Here is an 18,108-nt window from a genome sequence, read left to right as displayed (position 1 = left end):
TCCCCTTCCCTTCTCTCCTTTCTACTACCTGTTCTTCATTCTCTTCACTCACTTGCCCATGTTCCACGTGGAACTTTTGCTTTGAACTCTGTCATAGCATCAGAAGCCTTTTGTTTTCTTACTCTTCTGTGATGAACTGTTTATCTTTGAGTAGAAATTCAAGCTAGTTTTGTTAATATTCGAGTATGGCTGCTTTTTGCAATATTAATTTTAGTAAATAATGGGTCTGCAGGACACAAAGCTGACTTTTAAACCAAAGTAAATCTTAGGATGTTAAGGAGAACAATCACCTTCTGTCTGATTGATCCTGAATCTTAAGGGATGGATCACATCTGCTATAAGAATTATTCTTCTGCTTGGAGAAAAGCCAGAGGACTGGAAAATTAAAAAAAAAAAAGAGAAAAAGAAAAAGAAAAAGAAAAAGAAAAAGAAAAAGAAAAAGAAAAAGAAAAAGAAAAAGAAAAAGAAAAAGAAAAAGAAAAAGAAAAAGAAAAAGAAAAAGAAGAAAAAGAAAAGAAAGAAAACCAAAACTCGTAACCAAGCATCCTTCTGATAAAGATGCTTTGAACATAATTAAATTATTCAAGCACAATGCAAGACACAAAAGGGTTCTTTACACCTCTCATTTCAGGTGGTTTCACAGTTTCCAGGTAAACATGGAAAAAATCGAAATATGCTCATAGTGGGAAATGTTTCTTCTTCCCCCACTTCTATGGGTGAGCATTAAGAAGTATTTCTTTCCTATCAAGTTACTCTAATCTGTGTTACATTTCATCTCCTGCTAGCTTGACTGCTACATGAGGGCCTGAAGCTCATACAGTGTAACCTGTGATTAATTTTTTTCTGTTTCATAGGGAACTACAATAGTATGTGCTAAACTGCTGCTAAAAGTACAGGAATTTGAGCATCTGCAGGACTTTCTTCCTTATGATTAGCATGCCTTGACATGTTCCTTGACACATTCAAAAAAGAGTAAACTAGTCTTTTCTTTAGTAAAAAGGGTAATGAAAAATTTAAACTGCTTAGGATGTAAAGCTAAGCAGTTCAGAAGTCTGCCTGTCTCTGAAAAACTCAGTGCAAATCAATTATATTTCAGAACTTGACACAACATCAGAAGGCAAGGCCAAAAAAGAAAAAAAAATGAAGTCAAAATGCAGATTCATCAGAGTGACTTTCAGATACAAATCGTAATTGTTATCAGTTAAAGAAGAGAAAAACTGTGACAACAGGAATAAGCATAAAAGGATAATGTTAGATAGCAGAGCTGGTGACTTTTTCTAGTTCCTCAAAAGATTTAACAGTTTAAATACTAGTAAAGTGAGGGGGGAGTATTTTTTCTATGACCTGAATGTTATACACAGCATAGAAAAACCATTACTACACTCTAAGCAAAGGTATCAGGAAAGACGATAAAAAGTGAAATCCCAAACATTACAGGTCAGCTGTAAAACCTCTAGAATGAAGTTCTCTAAAGCAGTAAGACTTCAGCAGAAACTAAAGAGCTGACTGAAGAGATCCTCTCCTCACACTGGAAAAAGCCTTTCATCTACCAAGGACCTGTTCCTGCTCACCTTGAGCTTCACAAGCTTTCCTGTGCCTGCTAGGCAGTAATTGATTTCATTGAGAGCAGGTAACTTAAATTAGCAAATTTAGCTCCAATTCATGACTAAATATGGAAATGCCTATCAGAGGGAGTGACTGTTTTGTATTTGTCGTAATCTCCCTCACCCCTGGGGTGCAGTAGATGGAAAAAGGAGATTGAGCTTTTTTTTTTTTTTTTTTTTTTTTGGGGGGGGGGTAATAAGAGAGTCATAGAGGAGGATGAGACCCCTGTGCTTTCCCCTTACAGTCTGCCCCTTGCTCGAAGGGGCCTTGCCCCAGAGCTTGTGTGCAGTGAGTGTACGAGACAGCAGCTCCATACTCCTGACTCACCACCTCCAAAGTGAATGTAGGCAGCATTAGTAGAGATCCATGTGATTTTGTGAGCCAGGTGAACGCTGCTGAACACCTGCTTTTCGTGCTTTATTCCCAAACTCTGCCCACAGAACCCAGTGGGATAATGTGGATCATAGTATTGCTCTATGGTTGTACAGAGATGTAGCACCCATTGATTCTTCCTGCGTCTTCTTATGGTCTTTGTACTCATCACTCTTCAAATTACATGATATGATGGGACCTGTTGTAATCTACTTCCCCTTTTATGTCTGTTTCCACTCTATAAACAACTTTTGAGAGCCTCTATTTGCCTAATTAATAACATAATAATGAAAACTAAAGTGTGAAATGTTTTTTTAAGAACAGCAAGAAGATCATTTTATTTCGTAGAATCATAGCATCAATTATTTTACCATCTGCTTCTTTTAATCGCATAGATTTGGCTATAGGTGCACTTGTATAACCTCTACACGGTGGTACCAGAAACATCCATGGTTTTACCCTGCCTGCCCTCATTGTGCAATAAAAATAAGTGATCACTCAAAATTCCTGTGTATATAAATGGCCCTTATAAATGCTGGTTTTAGGGAGGAGTTTCCTGTGGTATTTCATATGCAATTGTCTTCAGGTCTGTGGGATAGCAGAACCTCTCTGCCTCACCTTCCGTCTTCCTGCTCTCCAAAGGATTGCCTCATGCTGGGCAATTGAGAAGGTGTTGGTGGATAATTATGAACGCCCTTTTGTGCCAACACTTTTCCTGTCTTTTATTTATTTATTTGAAGAATATTACAGATACACTATCAAGGAATGACACTGTTCATCTGGTATTTTTGGCACAAGCAGAAAATGTGACTTAAGGCTTTCTGATAAATTCTATAAAATGGATTACTTGAGCAGAAGAATGTGTTATCTATGGGTATTTACCCATGAAACTAGAGACTAAAATTCTGATATAGACATGTATCTTTTCCAATATATTTCTATCAGTGCACTGATTTGGCAAATATTTAGACCCAAAGGTCAGGGCTGTTCATAAGTCCCATTGATTTGAAAGTTGAATGTCTGCCCAAGATTAAACACAAAGAGGAATGCTTTCCTAAATCAATTTACTTAAGTCTGTATGTAAGTGCTCTGTTGAATCAGGGCCTAAAGTCAGCAACATATCAGGAAAGATAATGAGTTTGGGCCAAATATGTGTATTAACAGCCAAAACATACAATGAGACAAGGGATATAATTATTACTTGGATTTGAACCAAGATCCCTAAATGCCTAAGTTAACCAGATCTTTAAATTTAATTTCTTTTGAAGCTCTTATCTTAAATCTAAATGATGAGACAGGTTACATTTACCCGTACACACTGGGATGGCCCTTCCTTGTCTTTGCTCTGTATCTGGATCTGCTTCTCGCAGAAGTCACAACATTGGCAGGAAAGACAGTGCCTGCCTGAGTTTATCTTGCTGGGATAGAACAGAAGATAAACCTAAACTCCAGGACTGGAAAGGGTTCTGGACCCCACTAGCTTGGGGTTGAAATCTTTTGTTTTCTGCAGTGTCTTCAAACAGAAGTTTATTTTGAGTTTCTGTATAAAGCGAGTAGAAAGTCATCCTAACAAACACAGGAGATTATGAATCTGGCAGAGCACAATGTAGATCAAAATGGTTTTAATCATTACTCCCTGTTTTAATTACTACTTGACACATTATCTCTATTGTCCTTTTACAAGTCTGTCTTTTGAATGAAATATTAACGGCGAGTTACAGCTGAAAATATATGCAGTCTAGAAAGAAAATGGCTTTGAACTATTTGAAATGATTTATTGTCCACATTTCCTTATGAATATTTATTTGCCATAGTGAAAGCAATTCAATAAAGAGAAAACATGAGGACCAGTTAACTGAACATTTGCATACTCTAACAGTTAAAAAAAGGGAAAGAAAAATAGTATGCTGCATTAGAATGGTGTTAATGTTTGGTTTTCCTGTTTCCTGTAGTTCATTAATATGCAAGATTCAGATCCTGAAGAGGAGATATAAAAATAGTCTACAAGTATGTGTCCCCAGGCTTTATATATTCCCATTCAGAAGGAAATAAACATGTTTGTAGAGGGATTTTCAAGGCCAGGGTGGAGACTATAATTTTGTTTCCATACTACTGCAGGTAGCTGGCTGTATATCTTGCTTTTTGCATCATATGTAATCTGTGTCCTCATCTTGTCAGGACCAGAGGTCCCTCATTCCCTCATTCCCTGGCACTCCTCAGAGAAGCAGCAGGCATACCTGGCTATCAAAACAAGACATGAGCACGCTGGTTATTTTAGTGTTTAAGCATGGCTGTGTGCATCAAAATCAAGACCACGCACAGTGATGCTTCTTCCCCTTGATCCTCAGTGGAGGAGCAGAGTTTTTCGTGGTATGCGCTCTCATTTCTCCCTGCTTGAATTAATTTCATCGACCAAAAAGCACTATGTGTTAGACTTGGAATGAACTTTGTTCCTCAGAGCTTCTTACTGATATTCTGATACCCAGTCACAGATGGGGCCTTGACAGATTTTGTACTGATTTTCATGATTCCTTTTCTCTCTCTCTCTCTCTCTCTCTCTCTTTTTTTTTTTTTTTTTTTTTTAAGTAGGATTGCTGCTGCTTGAGAATTCACATGCAAATGGAGATGTTCACTGGCACTGCTTCACAAGGAAGCTTGCTTGGTTGGTTTTTAGAACTTATAAACTGAATATTGTATCAAAATGTATTTGGAAAATAATTGTAGCCCTGGTTTTGTGCCTGAGATGTTTTGGTTTTCTGAAATTCTTTTCCCGGGGAATTTTCTGTAAACAAGAGAAGTGTTTTTGTAACTGTACCTATGTTTACATTCTTTTCCTAGGAGGGACTTCTTGATGTCCCTCTGGCCTGACCAATGTGATTGAAGAGGTTTGTCTTTGTTCCACCGATCAAATTGGTCTGTGTAGAATAATATATAAGGGAGACACATCCCCAAAAATAAAGGAGTCATTTTCAGCCTTCTGAACTCAGAGTCCGGGTCATTGTGGTGTACAACAGCGTCAGATAATCCTAATATAAAATAGCTCTTGAGAAGGATGGTTACAGTAGTAAAACACAGACTTCGGACAAATACAGAATTCTCTATGCATCAATATTCCATTCTGAGTAAGAATGATAATAATACTATTTATTTATAGTAATTATTATGATTATTATCTACCCGAAATCTAGCTGTGAGGCTAAATCATTAATATTTTCAAATTATTTCCGAGTCCTTAAATGGAATTTACCCTGAGAGTACTAAATATAATAATTTTCTCTGTATGCCTATTTTATTTTCCTTTGGAAGAAACACACTTAATGTGTTGTTCTCTTTACATTTGTCTACATAAAAATTTTAAAATTTCAGCTGTTGAGCTTTTCTAGAAGTTAATAACAAGAAAATTTGTCATTATTGTATTTATTGCTTATTTCTTCCTCTTCTGTCACTGTCTTTTACCCCCACATAGATATCACAATATCATTATCATCTGGGAGCTTGTTACTGCATGTACAAATAGAGAAGTTGAGACCTACACTTGCTGTTTAGTTCCTTCCCTGAATTTGGAGTAGACAAGTAACCACACACTGGTTCTCTGAAGTCAGAGCTCTCTTGATGTACCATTATAAGTGTATTTTGTGTTCAGGGAGTTTAAGTTGCACACAGTTAGATGCTACCTCATAGTAAATGCCTGGATATATTTTTAAGTATCTCAAATGATTTTTTTTTTTTCTTCTGCAGTTTACCAGATTCTGCATTTATTGGCAAATGTGTATCAGTTACTCACAACTGAAGCAACCCAGATCCATTTCCTCTCATTGTTATCTGTTGGATAGCTAGACTCTAATGGCTGAAATCTACATCTACCAACATAAAAGCCACAGGGTATGACACCGGTGTCATGTGGTTCCAATCAGCCTCCTGGTATTATAGTAGCACTTTTATTTAACTGTGTTTCTACTGAGTTCAGCATGCTCAGCCACACTGGCTGTTTTGCATAGCATCTGCACTGTATATTGTGATAATTGAAAACTCAATACAGCCCGGAGGCACTTGCACAACAGGACCGGAGTGGTATGGGGCATAACTCAGAAGAATAAGGCAGGCAGCAGCAAGCAGGGCTGAGCCAGCCCCAACACATCTCCAGCAGCAGTCGAGCTGGGTCAGGCATCCAGCAGCTGGGAGTCCCATGGTGTGTGGCAGCTCTGGGAGCAGCAAACACCCAGTGCAGTGCCTGGGATATCCCTCCATCTGCCACCATGGGGCTGTCATCTGGAAGCACAGAGCGTAGGCAGAGTCCGAGGTTCACCTGGAAAAAGACAGGGACAGATCAAAACCAGATTCGTGACCATGCACTCCACTGACAGCTCCCATTCTGCACATGCCCTTCCCAGAGTGGTTCCTGTTCCTAAAAAGTCATCTAGGCATTAGCAGAGAATAGGTCAGATATTTTTTCTAGTGTTTCAGAAGCGTAGCATATATCAATAAATGTCACTTGCTATTTGAATGCTGAGAATGAAAACAAATAAATTAAATGACTGGACTAAGCCACAGCATTTCTTCCTATTAGCCTATGTAGAAAGAAAAAAATGCCTCTAGTGTAAAAAGGAGAAAAGAAGAAATAATGAAAAAACAACTTGTGGCATGAAGAAGCTGAATACTTCTTGCCTGTCCTCTTGGCTCTATCTATGAAAAGATTTTGTCCAACAACCTCAGCCAAAACTATTTAGTGAGTGATTTGTGTGTCTGGCTGATGAAGCCCAGTTTTCTCGGGACAGCTTTGCAGGGTTTCCAGGAAGCAGACAAGTAGGTCTCTGCAGTGGGAGTCACAAGCTTTTCATGTCAGTAGCACACCTGAGCTGATGGGATGGTTGGAAGGAATGAGATGTGGCCGTACCTTGTAGCAGAACTCCCAGAAAGTTGCTGATGTTAGGTTGTCTCCACAGACTGAAGATCAGCAGCTTTCCATGAGTCATTTGGTGAGGAAGGAAGGAAGGAAGGAGGACTAGTCCAGGAAACTTGGTCTGTAGGGCTGTAAAATTGAGAGAGGTTGAAACATTCCACCCATTGGGGTTCTCCCTTAAAAGTATATTTGTGTAAGAGATTAAACCACCCAGTATGTCTTTATCAACACACTTATAGCCCCCCTGAGGAGCAGATCACACCGGTTCCTGCCCTCCCTGGCATTCTGGCCTTGCTCTCCATTCTGCCCCTACTTGCCAGCCCCAGCAGTTCAGCTCCCAGCCTCCTGCCCTGCTGAGCCCCTGCAGGACACCCACACCATGTCACAGGGCTTCACCCACCATGGGCTCTGTGCCACCTCTTATCCCCGAGCTCTGCCTTCCAAATGCCAGTGCCTCTGAGGCACAGGTACAGTGGGTAGGAGTGAGAATCTGGGATGTGTTCATGTTTTCATCTCCAAACTTTCTGCTTGAAGTGTGGTCTTTAAGGGCTCCATTAGATCTCTGCATTAGAGGTATGATTATGTATATTTCCTGCTCATGGCATAGTGTTAGTTAATAATTTCTAAAGTTATTTTAAATTCTCAGGCAGTGGAATCTAATTATTTTCCTCTGACTCTTCTCTTACCTTTTTCTTCTTCTATTTAGTATAAGGAGTCATCAGTGGTGAACTGATTATAAGAAACTAATTTATATCATCAGTTCAGTAGTAGGACATACTTCTTAAATCATCTAAGATAAATACTTTTAATTAAGCAAATGTCCTACTCAATTCACTGTGGACAATCCCATCATAATGGATATTACTTCTGCATGCTAAATCTTAATCTTCATCAATACTGAATGCACAATGCAAAACCATTATTAAAAAAAATAGGCTTACTGTAATATTGCCATTTTGAAGCTGCCAGCTTTTATATTCATTAATATGATGACAACAGACTCCCGGCTAACAAATTTTACAACAGATCAGAATTTTTATCAGATATGTATATGAGATGAAATCCATGCTAGCCTATTATTTGCAGTTTTTATTAAAAAGTTAAATTGGGACTATTATAAACTCTCTTTGGATTCCTTAATAAAAAAAAAAAATTAAAGTTAAAATAGAACGAGATTTCCTGGAAGCATTTTAAAAGGCTGCAACAGCAGTAAAGTCAGCAGGCACCACACAGCACAAGGAAGTATTTACCAACCAGAAGATGAATGTCTCTTACACTAAGAGTCTAACGGGTTTACTGTATATAGATTTTTGAGAGACAGAGAGAGGAGAAAGCAAGAAAAACTCCAGGCCAATGCTTTCTTAATCTAAGACATCATATTGCTTCCTGATCAAAGCTTTCAAATTCTGATGTAAACCGACTTCTTACTCTTGTGACCAAAATCTCCTCTCTTTTCCCTCCTCCATCCATCTCTTCAGGCTTGGATTTGGAAGTCCCTACTCCAAAGGAAGAAAGCCCAATCCCTATTGCTTCAGTTGTGGTGTTGAAACCCATTAATATTTCTCTGGCAGGTATTCTGACCCTGGTGCCCTTGAACATGCTTAGAAAAACATGGGGTATTCCTGAGCCTTTCCTCCTGAGAGGATTAACAGGGTTGCCCTGGAGCCAGCCTGAAGGTGTTTTAATAGGTAATAGGGGTGGGCTTCACACCTGACTTCAAGTTTGCCTCACACTGGCCCTGCTCAGCAACACAGATGCAGCCATTGAAATTAGAGGGTAAAACATGGCTCTGTGTATGAGTTAGAGCATGAATCCTCGGAATCTGGTGGAGGATATCTCCAAATATATCCTTCCTCTACCAGGACAGGCATCCCAGTGGAGGGTACAGGGACTGGATACCTGTGCAGTTTCTGCCACTGACTTCTTCTCTGACCTAGAGAGTTAGTTACTTAAGCTGTTTCTCCTTCTCTCTTTCTTTCCTCTCTGGCCCCTCTTGTGGCTTATAAATTGTCTGAAGAGACTGCAGCACTCTGTGTGGTTTTGCTGTGCTTAGCCAAGTAGGTCCCGGTCTCAGTTGGGTCCTGTGGCAGTATCATGGTAAAAGTAAATAAATAGATAATAGCGGTAACAGCAGTTATCTTTTTGTGTGTGAACAATAGGTTCCTAATGGAGGAGAAGCCTCTTCTCTGAGTTTTTTTTTTATCTGCAAGTTAAAGTCTGTCTTTCCTCACTCAACTGAACAAGATACTGCTTTTGTAAATCAGACAAAACTTATCATATAAAGTGGAACACATCTTTGATTATACTGAATACTATCCTGTCTGTAATTTACTCTTGCTGCTGCAAAGGACACAACATGATTAAGCTAAGAAATGATAGACTGAACATTATGTGTCAGGATGGTAAAAGATTTTTCCTATCTAAATAGGAAACAATCAGAAAAAAACAGTGCAAATACACAAGAAAGTGTTTTAACGTATTATAGAGAAGCCACCCTGCTGTTGCCTTATATTGTATTGTTGCTTATATTGCATTCTTTGCTCAGATTGCTGCAGATACTTCTCCTGTAGCCTACAATATTTATTGTTTGGAAACTACAAACTGTCTTGATTTTTTAATGATGTGAGTACCCTTCCTCCATAAGTTCATATGTACTGTTACCTGCTCAGTCTGTCATCTCTTCTGCCTTCCCCTGGGTGAGTCCAGATCCTCCCAGTGACATTTCTCAAATTGTAGATCTGTGCAGTGCATTTTCCCGGAGCTGTTAAAACCGTTTCTGCTTTACTGAATGACAGTGTTTAGAGTACCAGCCATCACTCACTATTTGGTATACACCAGGTACTCTGCACAGGGGCAGAGGGGGCATTATCCCAGTTTTACAGACCAGAGAAACAAGGTGTTGCATTTGGCAGCAATTAGTCCAGAATATGCCGCAGAACATGTGAACAGGAGACGGTCCAACACATCTTCAGCTCACATTTTATTCTTTAGTGTGTTACTGCTTTTGTTTCCTCCAATATTCCCAGTTGCACTGTGCCCTCCTAACATGATCTCAGAGAATGATCACAGTAGAGCCAAGTGCTTTTGCACTAACACATTCAGATACTGCAGCAAACAATTGTGAGTAACTTTCCTAATTTTGAAGTGTGACTTTGCCATGTATAGTACTTAGCAACTTCTACCATGTCTCTGATGATTTCTGGGTCTGCTGCCAGTAACATTACATTCCTAGCAAAATCAGTCCGTGGTATTTTGTGCTCGTACTGCAGTGGTAAAGTCTGTTTGCTCTTCCCATATAGATGTATTTTTGACAGGAAGAGCAATTCTATAAGCCCAGGATGAAAAGCCCATCAATCGAATAGGTACCACATTACCATGGCAACAATATAATGCTAATGAAATTGTGACTGTTGAACCTGTTTTATGGAACTCTACAAAATGGGCTTTATAAAAGGAGAAATCTTGTTGATTAGTAAAAGTTTCAAAGCATGATGAAAACCTGAGAAACACACGTGCTGTGACTTATTAATCATGTTACCATCCTCGTTTAAGATAATAAATTACTCTTTGTATGAGGAATAGTGCTCTCAAAAAAATAAAATTATATGATAAATCTGTTTCTCCAGGTTTTAACATGCACCACAGAAAGACTTGCTCACCTCTGTGCCCTGTGGTTCACTGGACCAGTTGGCATAGGCGTGTATTGAGTCATGCAGTCTTTGCTGCATATTTAATCCCTCTCAGAATCTGTAAAGTTTATTGCTACTGCAGCTGCAATAAACACCTTTCTGTAAGAAAAATGTGGCTTAGTTTATATAAAATTATTCCACAAAAACATATCCTTTTAGATTGAACCCTACACAGAGAAGGGGTGGTAGTAGGAATGCACTCTCCACTTCCCAGCTCCCTTCTTTTTTCCCATTTGGCAGTTTAGTGTCATATAGACACCCAGAACAGAGGAGAGAGCCACCCCAGCTCTCAGTCCTCAGGACAGCAGCTCTTGCTGAAGGCAGGGTTTGATATTGTGCCTACTTTTAAACAAAAAAATGCTGAGCACTCGAATTTCCTGGTCATTCTTATCTCTGGACAGGCTCCTGGGGAGGTGCCTCACCTTTAAGTGTCTGGGACTTCAGCACCAAGGTTTCTACAGCAGGATTTAATTTTTAGATAGATAATATATAGAAAATAGGTAATATTCCTCTTTGTTTTCACCTTGGGAATAACAGTGTGTCTCACCCTATGGAGTCCATCTCCCAGTTTGCCAGGTAAATCAGAATGGAAAAGCAGGTGTGCCAGCAAGAATTGAGCTCAGTGTGCATTCACTTTGTGGTGTTGTCTAGGTATTTAGTAGAGACAACAGGGGAAACACTGCTCATTTTAGTGAAGTCCTGATCTACGTGGCACGGAAGTCAGCAGAAATCTTCACAACATCAGATTTGATGGGCTTTAAATCAGGGCTTTAAAGGGCTGTTTCTGAAAGCTCCGTGTTTGATCCTATTTGGAAAAGGAAGCCCTGTCTAACATTTCATTATTTCCATGGTTTTGGGGAAAGCAACACATCGAATTTCTGAGTTGATAGAAATATAATGCAATGTAATTTCCCTTAATATATATTTTGCACTGGCTGACAGTTTTATTAAGCAGAAGCAATAATCATCATTATTCAGTGTAATAACCATCTCATTAGAAATGGTCTAATTTTCCCTAATTTTAATTTACCTCTCAGACTAAGCTGTTCTAAAATTACTGAGGTGCCTACAGTTCAGTTTCATAAGACTTCAACAGAAACATAAGTCTCCAGAAAGCAACTACTGACTTATTGATGCTAAAATAGTGATATGCCAGACCTTTGTGAGAGAAAAGGAAGTACAGAAAATTCAGGTTAGGAAGTTGCTATATCACTTTTTACTTCCTTACTGTCTTGTAAGTAGCACTTTCTGCCCACATTTTGCACAATGATAAATTGTACAGTTGCCTTCAAGCCTTGCATGCGCTATCCTTTAATAAAGGACCTGGCTAAGGATCACACCAGAGACAAGCAGAAATATTTCTTGGAGAGACAGAGAAGGAGATGAAAACACTGATAGTTATAATAAGTTTCATTATCATCCAATGAAAATAGGATGTAAACTGTGACATCCAGGCATATTGTATATGTCAGGCAAGCAGATGTCAGCAGAAAAAATGTAGATGCTAAACCTTACCTAATAGGCTTACTCTGTGGATTATTCTCAGTGAGCAAGGCTGTATTAAGTGTGGTCTTGTATGTAGCTATAGTTAATATAGAGGGTATAAGAAACATGCATTCATAAGTGAATCTGGGGACATTCCCAGCTGTGCTGAAGTTAATGCTCTTTGATATACTTTGGAGCATCCTAAAAGCACTTTGCGTGTCATATACATCTACAGACATCATAAACAGCATTAGGGCATTTATACAGCTTTAGTTCCAAGATTTCAAAGGGCACTCTGTTTTCTCTAAAAATGTGCTCAAAAATTCTATACTCAAACAGCACTTGTGCATGCAAACTGCTACAGCAGCTTAGTTACTTGATTTGGTTGTGCCAGTTCTGAAAACACATTTGATCAAAAGCATTTTGTTGCAATCACAGACATAAGTAACCTCATATGAACAAGGAAGCACTTTTCAGGTTATATTATAAAATAGACAAATTATCTAAAGGTTTTGTTTATCATCAGATGTTATTCTGTGTAGGTTCCGAGTCATAAAAAATAACTTTTTTTTGTTTTCTGGGGTTTTTTTTGAATGTTCCCCTAAAATAATACAGAAAATGCAGTCTCTTCTGTGGAAGCACTCTACTTATGAAATCTCTTCTCTTTGAAATTCTGAGCCTTCTCCAGCTGTAGTATTCTTTGCTCAGCTATAAGAACACAAAGTACAGCCATGAAAAGCATTACACTATTATCCCAAGATAATTTGATAGTCTGTAAATGTATTTTCCTGCCTGTGGTTCCAGACATTATGCTCTCATTTGAAGTAATGATTTGCAGTTATTTATACAATTCAAGTTAGCCCACATTGGTTTCACCCTGAGCATTTTACCTGCATGGTACAAACATGGCGTATTTGTAGACTGTACAAGCTAGACTAGATGTGTGATTTTTGCAAGCCACACTCGATCAGCAGTGCAATGGGATGCCTAGTGTAGACAGCCAGCTCCTGCAGGAAGTGGTGCAGTGACTCACTGGCAGCTGTCTCCTGCCCACGTCAGTGTTATCACAACCATACATCAGCAGGAGTCTGCCGGACATGTTGAATTCTAAGTTCTGACATAAAACCATAGCTCTGATCTGCTATGATCAGTAAATACAGCATGGCACTTTCCAGAAGTACTTACCCTGCTTTTCTCTTCTGGCTTCTGTGTGGATGTAAAAACTCACCTTACATTCCTCTTGCATTTCTGGAGTTTACCATACCATTCCCCCAAAGCTGGAAATGAGTGGTCCAGTGCTAACTGGATAGTTGTTTCACCCCCCATGCACCCACATTTCAGCATTATACCCTTTTTTTGTAGAATTTGCAATGTTAGTGAATGTGGACACAAGGCTTTGGTTTTGCATGGGCTCAGAGTTCACCTCCCTTACTCTCACCTGGGAACCTGTGTTGGGAACAGATTTACGTAAGTGACAGTAATTTGCTGTTGGCTTGTAGCTGGTCACCAGTGGATGGAGCACTCTGTGGTGCTGGCAAGAAGAAAGTCTCATTTGAATCCCTGGTTTTCCTCCTCTGGGAACCCAGGGTGAATTCAGAGGAGCCATGCACTGGTAACATTCATTGGGCTGCCTGCTTTCTGTGGGCATCAAAATGCTCAGCAACACAAAAGACATAAAATATGATTTCCACTGTCATACATTGCCGAATATCACCCCGGTTCATATTTGATATTGGTAAAAATATAAATGTCAAGGGAGTGAATTACAGAAGGGTGCAGTTCTGACTTGGGGTGGTCAGCAGCCAGGCCAGGAACTTTCACTTCTGCCTTCCTGCTTCCCTTAACCTCAGCTGGAGCAGTCTCCAGAGGGTGTCTGAGTGAAGTGTGAAAGATAAAGTTCAAATAAAGCAAAGGGGGACGGTAAATATTTAGAAATTGTTGCGTCTCTCCTCTCTCATCTGTTCATGGTATCTTGGATGCCATAATGACAATTCAGTCTGCTTCTTTAAAAAAAAAAACAAAACTAAAAACACCCAAAAATATTTAAAATACTACTTCTGTTGAAAATCTTTAAATTCTTTTATTTTGAGAGAAATATTAATATCAACATGTCCTTCCAGGACAGTGTCATTTAAGAACAGCAGCACTTTGAAAAGTGCAAAAATCCCAGTTTACCATCCTGATGTCAGTTTACGATAACATTTATGACATTAATATAATGGATTATGACCTTTCTTGGCTTGTCTGACTGACAGTTATTCATATATAATGCAGTACTTATCACCTTGGTCCTTCCATAATAATAATCCCTTCAATTTTCTGAGCTGTGTCATCAAAACATGTACTCATAAGTGTTGATCTCATCTCTGGGAGAGTAGCATTAGGAGCTCCTTTTGAGCTTTATGTCACCTAAAATCTAGAGTGAAATTGAAGACCAATTGCAGAAAAATACCCTGTCCCTAACTTTATCACACAGTCTGCATAATGGCCCTTATGATTTTAAATGATTTACTGAGTCCTGTCAAAATGCTGTGCCTTTCTGTGGTGGAAGGTTTTGAAGTTCAGAAATGCCATTATTCTGTAGAACTGGAGCGATCTTGAGGAAATACGCAATAGATGGTGTGCTACAATTACTTACCTTGACCTTCCTATTTTTTTTCCCTCTTTAATCTCCTAAGGATAGACAGAATAAAATACATTTTCTTCAATATTTAGAGTGAAAATTTGCTGTGCAATTTGTACCTGCTTTTCTCATGCCCATTTTTACTAAACAGGGTGTCAAGATACTCTTTTTAGATTAGAAGTTTCACACGAATCATATGTAAAAGGTGAAAGAGGAAAGTGAAAATTCTGTATGTTTCCAAGCATTGACCACTTAGCAAATACTAATGATGTTTGTGTGGGTAAGGGGTCACTCAAAAATCCTGGATTAGACACCAAGGCCTGTCACAGTCCTGCTCTATAACTGTGTTCCTTCCCTCTTTGCACTGGGCCTCCCAGTCTGCTCAGTGGGCACCAAGACGTTCACTACCATCCGCTGAGCGTGGCAGTCAGGATGGGCTGTTGCTGTGGCAAGCAAAAGATGTTCACGCCTCATGGTCAGGTCTGCTACAAAAAGCTGATCATTCAAGTCTATTCAAACAAACCTGGGAATTGCATGAGACACCTCACACCAGCAAAGCAGGAGTGGGAGCAGGAGCTTCCCGTGCATGGAGATGACACCTGCATCTCCCCGAAGCGTGGCAGGCTGTGAGGAGAGCCACAACAGCATGCGGTCTTTACATACTGCAGACGTTCTCAGGCATGCAAGGATCCTTCAAACAATAAATATTTAAAAGAAACATTAAGTCTTTAAGCCGGCTGAACAATTCCATATGCCTTAGAGCCACACAGAGATGGGACATTCCATTCACAGTGGGGCTCTGCTTCCACAGCCTGACAGGCCTGCCTCTCCCAGGAGGGCTGAGGCTCTCCAGCCCTCACAGTTTCCCTGGGGCTATGCACCACTGTCATCCTGGCCCAAACATCCCATCTACAGGAATGTCAAGTTCAAGCAAGGACAAGCCTATAGCACTGCAAGGCAGCCCTGGCACATATCTCTGACTACATTGATACATCTGTCTTCTCCCCAGTATTTTGTCAAGAATGTGACATGTGAAGTTTTTTTGTTCCTAATTATTTTTTTTAAATAAACCAGCACTGTGACAGGGTAGATGCACGCAAGGCAGGAGTAATGCTGTTCTGTGGGAAGAACAGAGGTGCTCTGGTGCTCAGCTGTCACCTTCTGAAGCTGTCTTCCACATTCTGAATGGAAATGGTTCATCAGCGATGTATCCTGGGCTGGCTTTTCAGGCTGGGTGCTGATGAGCAGCCATTTCTATCCCTGGGCCTGGTGATTAGTTTTATTCAGCTGAGAGACAAGTACTTGGACATTTGTCACTGTTTCTTTGAAAAAATGTGTGCATGTTTTCTTGGGCTATCAAATGGGACATATGGGAGCTGTATTCCCTCTTTCATTAGATCTTGGAAATTGTGTCCTCCTGAGGCAATTAATTAGCATGATGTTCTTGGCTGCTAATGTTTGATTTCAGATTTCAGTGGCAACAGACTTGGCAACAGATTTTATGAGGATGGTCTAATGCTGTAGGTTATCAGCCATGGCCTCCACACAGCTTTCTTCAGCCGCTCATCTTTTGCAGAGCTCCTTTCGGTGTGCAGACAAGTCCCATGGTTTCTGTCCATGTCTTAGGTTTCTCATTGAAAATTAAATATAACAGCACTTTCCTGCTTCACAGGACAGGTGCAGGACAGATTGCACCTCAGCAGAGGCCAGGCAGCTGCAATCCTCTGCTGCCCCAGCTCCATGATGGAGAAGATGTTCTGCAAAGCTTTTCTTTGATCCTTCCACAGTTTAAGGCAAAATCTTTTACAGTAGAAATTTGTCAAATGAGCACATTTCTATTTGTTTACTTTCAGTTTGACCACTGTAGATACCTGCAAGCTGTACACACCTTTATCTTTGAAAAGGACATCTGTGGAAAAAGACTAAGTGAGCTATTTGATGTAGGCTCATAGGTAAGGTACAGCCCCTCAGCTGGTGTCTTCCACGTGTGATCATTTCCAAACTATACCCTTCTGAAATCAATGTGATATACAGCAAAACCGCACACTCCTAACCTATGAATACAATTCAAAGATATAATCTAGACTGTTTGCTTTGGTTTTATTACCTCAATTATATTCATAATCTTATATAATTATAAAAATTCATGGCTAGAAAACAGTGTTAGTTACAACTCAAAAAAAATGTTATGTCTCTCTCAAAGGGCGACTCAAGCAAAATACAAAATATCTATCGAGTACAGCTATACAGTAGATAACACATCCTCTGTGAGGAAGAACATATGCTTTTCTTTAGTATCCTCTGCACAATAACAGAGGGCTGAATTTTCCAGAGCAATGGAGAGGACGAACCTATTTCAGAACACCGAAGTGCTAGTGATATTTTATAGATGCATTTTTTAGTACTGTTGTGAATAAGTTGTTGTGTGTGTAGGAGCTCACTTAAGTGGTCACTACTGTATGTGATTTGAATTCATGAAAGGCATTTCACAAACCTGTTTGAAACAGATGTGCTTCTACCCTGCATTTAAAATAAAATTAATCCATGGTCTTAATTTCGGTAACCTTTGCAGTCACTAATATCCAATCATGAATACAGTCACACACTTTTTATGCATGTAGGAAAGGCATTAGAAGAAAAGAATGAAGACAAGAAGAATGTATCACTAAACAGTATCTTCAATGTTTGATATTCCTTCCAGATAGCTCATTCCCGTTTACATCGGATGAGAAAAACATTAAATGTAGTGTTGCCTGGTTTCACCTGATGCAGACAGGAGTTCTAATTCAAACACTTTGAGATTGAACTTTGTTTTCATACCTGCCAGACAAACTTTCACTAATTAAAACCAACAAAAATACAAGCAGTATAGCTGAATAACTGAAGCTGAATTTATCCTATTGCTACTACCCTTATTATCCCATGTTATCGTATTGCAGTGTTTTTTCAGAATGCCTTATTCCTCCTATCAATTCAAGATCCATTTCCACACACCCAGCATTCACCTCCAGTGCTCTGACTTTCAAACCACATCTTCTGCAGACCACCAGGAAGGAATTTGCAGAACACTGGGTGAAAGACACTTCCTGTGCAACTAATAAGGAAGGTAGGAATAACATTAAAGCTCTGACTTGTGCTTTAAAACGCCATGAATTATCCGCCTTGCATCCCCGGTTGCACAATTGCACTGAAGTACTGCCGACACCGCCATGCGATCGCAGGCTGCCTGCAGCAGCCGAACCTCACAGGCACTTTGGACCACTACAGCTTTTTGCTCAGGCTCCTGATGGCTTTCCTGGGAGCTGATCACCACTACGGCTACAGAAGAAAGCACCAAGCTAAAAGCTTAAGCTCTGCATTACACTGATGGTTTTACTTCAGCCCCTCACATACTGCTCTCTTTGAAGCCATAGGACCTCCCTCCCCATTTAAAT

At 39.7% G+C, this 18,108-nt stretch overlaps 1 long non-coding RNA gene across 2 annotated transcripts in view; it reads right to left on the bottom strand.

Moving 5' to 3' along the window:
* Positions 1-5,873: 5,873 nt before the first annotated feature.
* LOC136294561 (uncharacterized) overlaps positions 5,874-18,108 on the bottom strand; it is a 39,487-nt gene continuing 27,252 nt past the window's right edge. The window contains exons 2-3 of one of the 2 annotated variants that reach the window (XR_010722450.1): positions 6,872-7,006; positions 5,874-6,283 (exon numbers count right to left, since the gene is read on the bottom strand). This is a non-coding gene — a long non-coding RNA (uncharacterized lncRNA). Of the gene's footprint in view, positions 6,284-6,871; positions 9,531-18,108 lie in introns of those variants that run through there. The other variant, XR_010722449.1, reaches the window with a different exon arrangement.

Source organism: Chamaea fasciata, unplaced genomic scaffold (assembly GCF_029207755.1).
Source record: "Chamaea fasciata isolate MVZ Bird 193981 ecotype frontalis unplaced genomic scaffold, bChaFas1.0.hap1 SCAF_10, whole genome shotgun sequence".
In the NCBI taxonomy this organism is placed as follows: Eukaryota; Metazoa; Chordata; class Aves; order Passeriformes; family Sylviidae; genus Chamaea; species Chamaea fasciata.
This window is presented reverse-complemented; position numbering and strand designations above follow the sequence as displayed.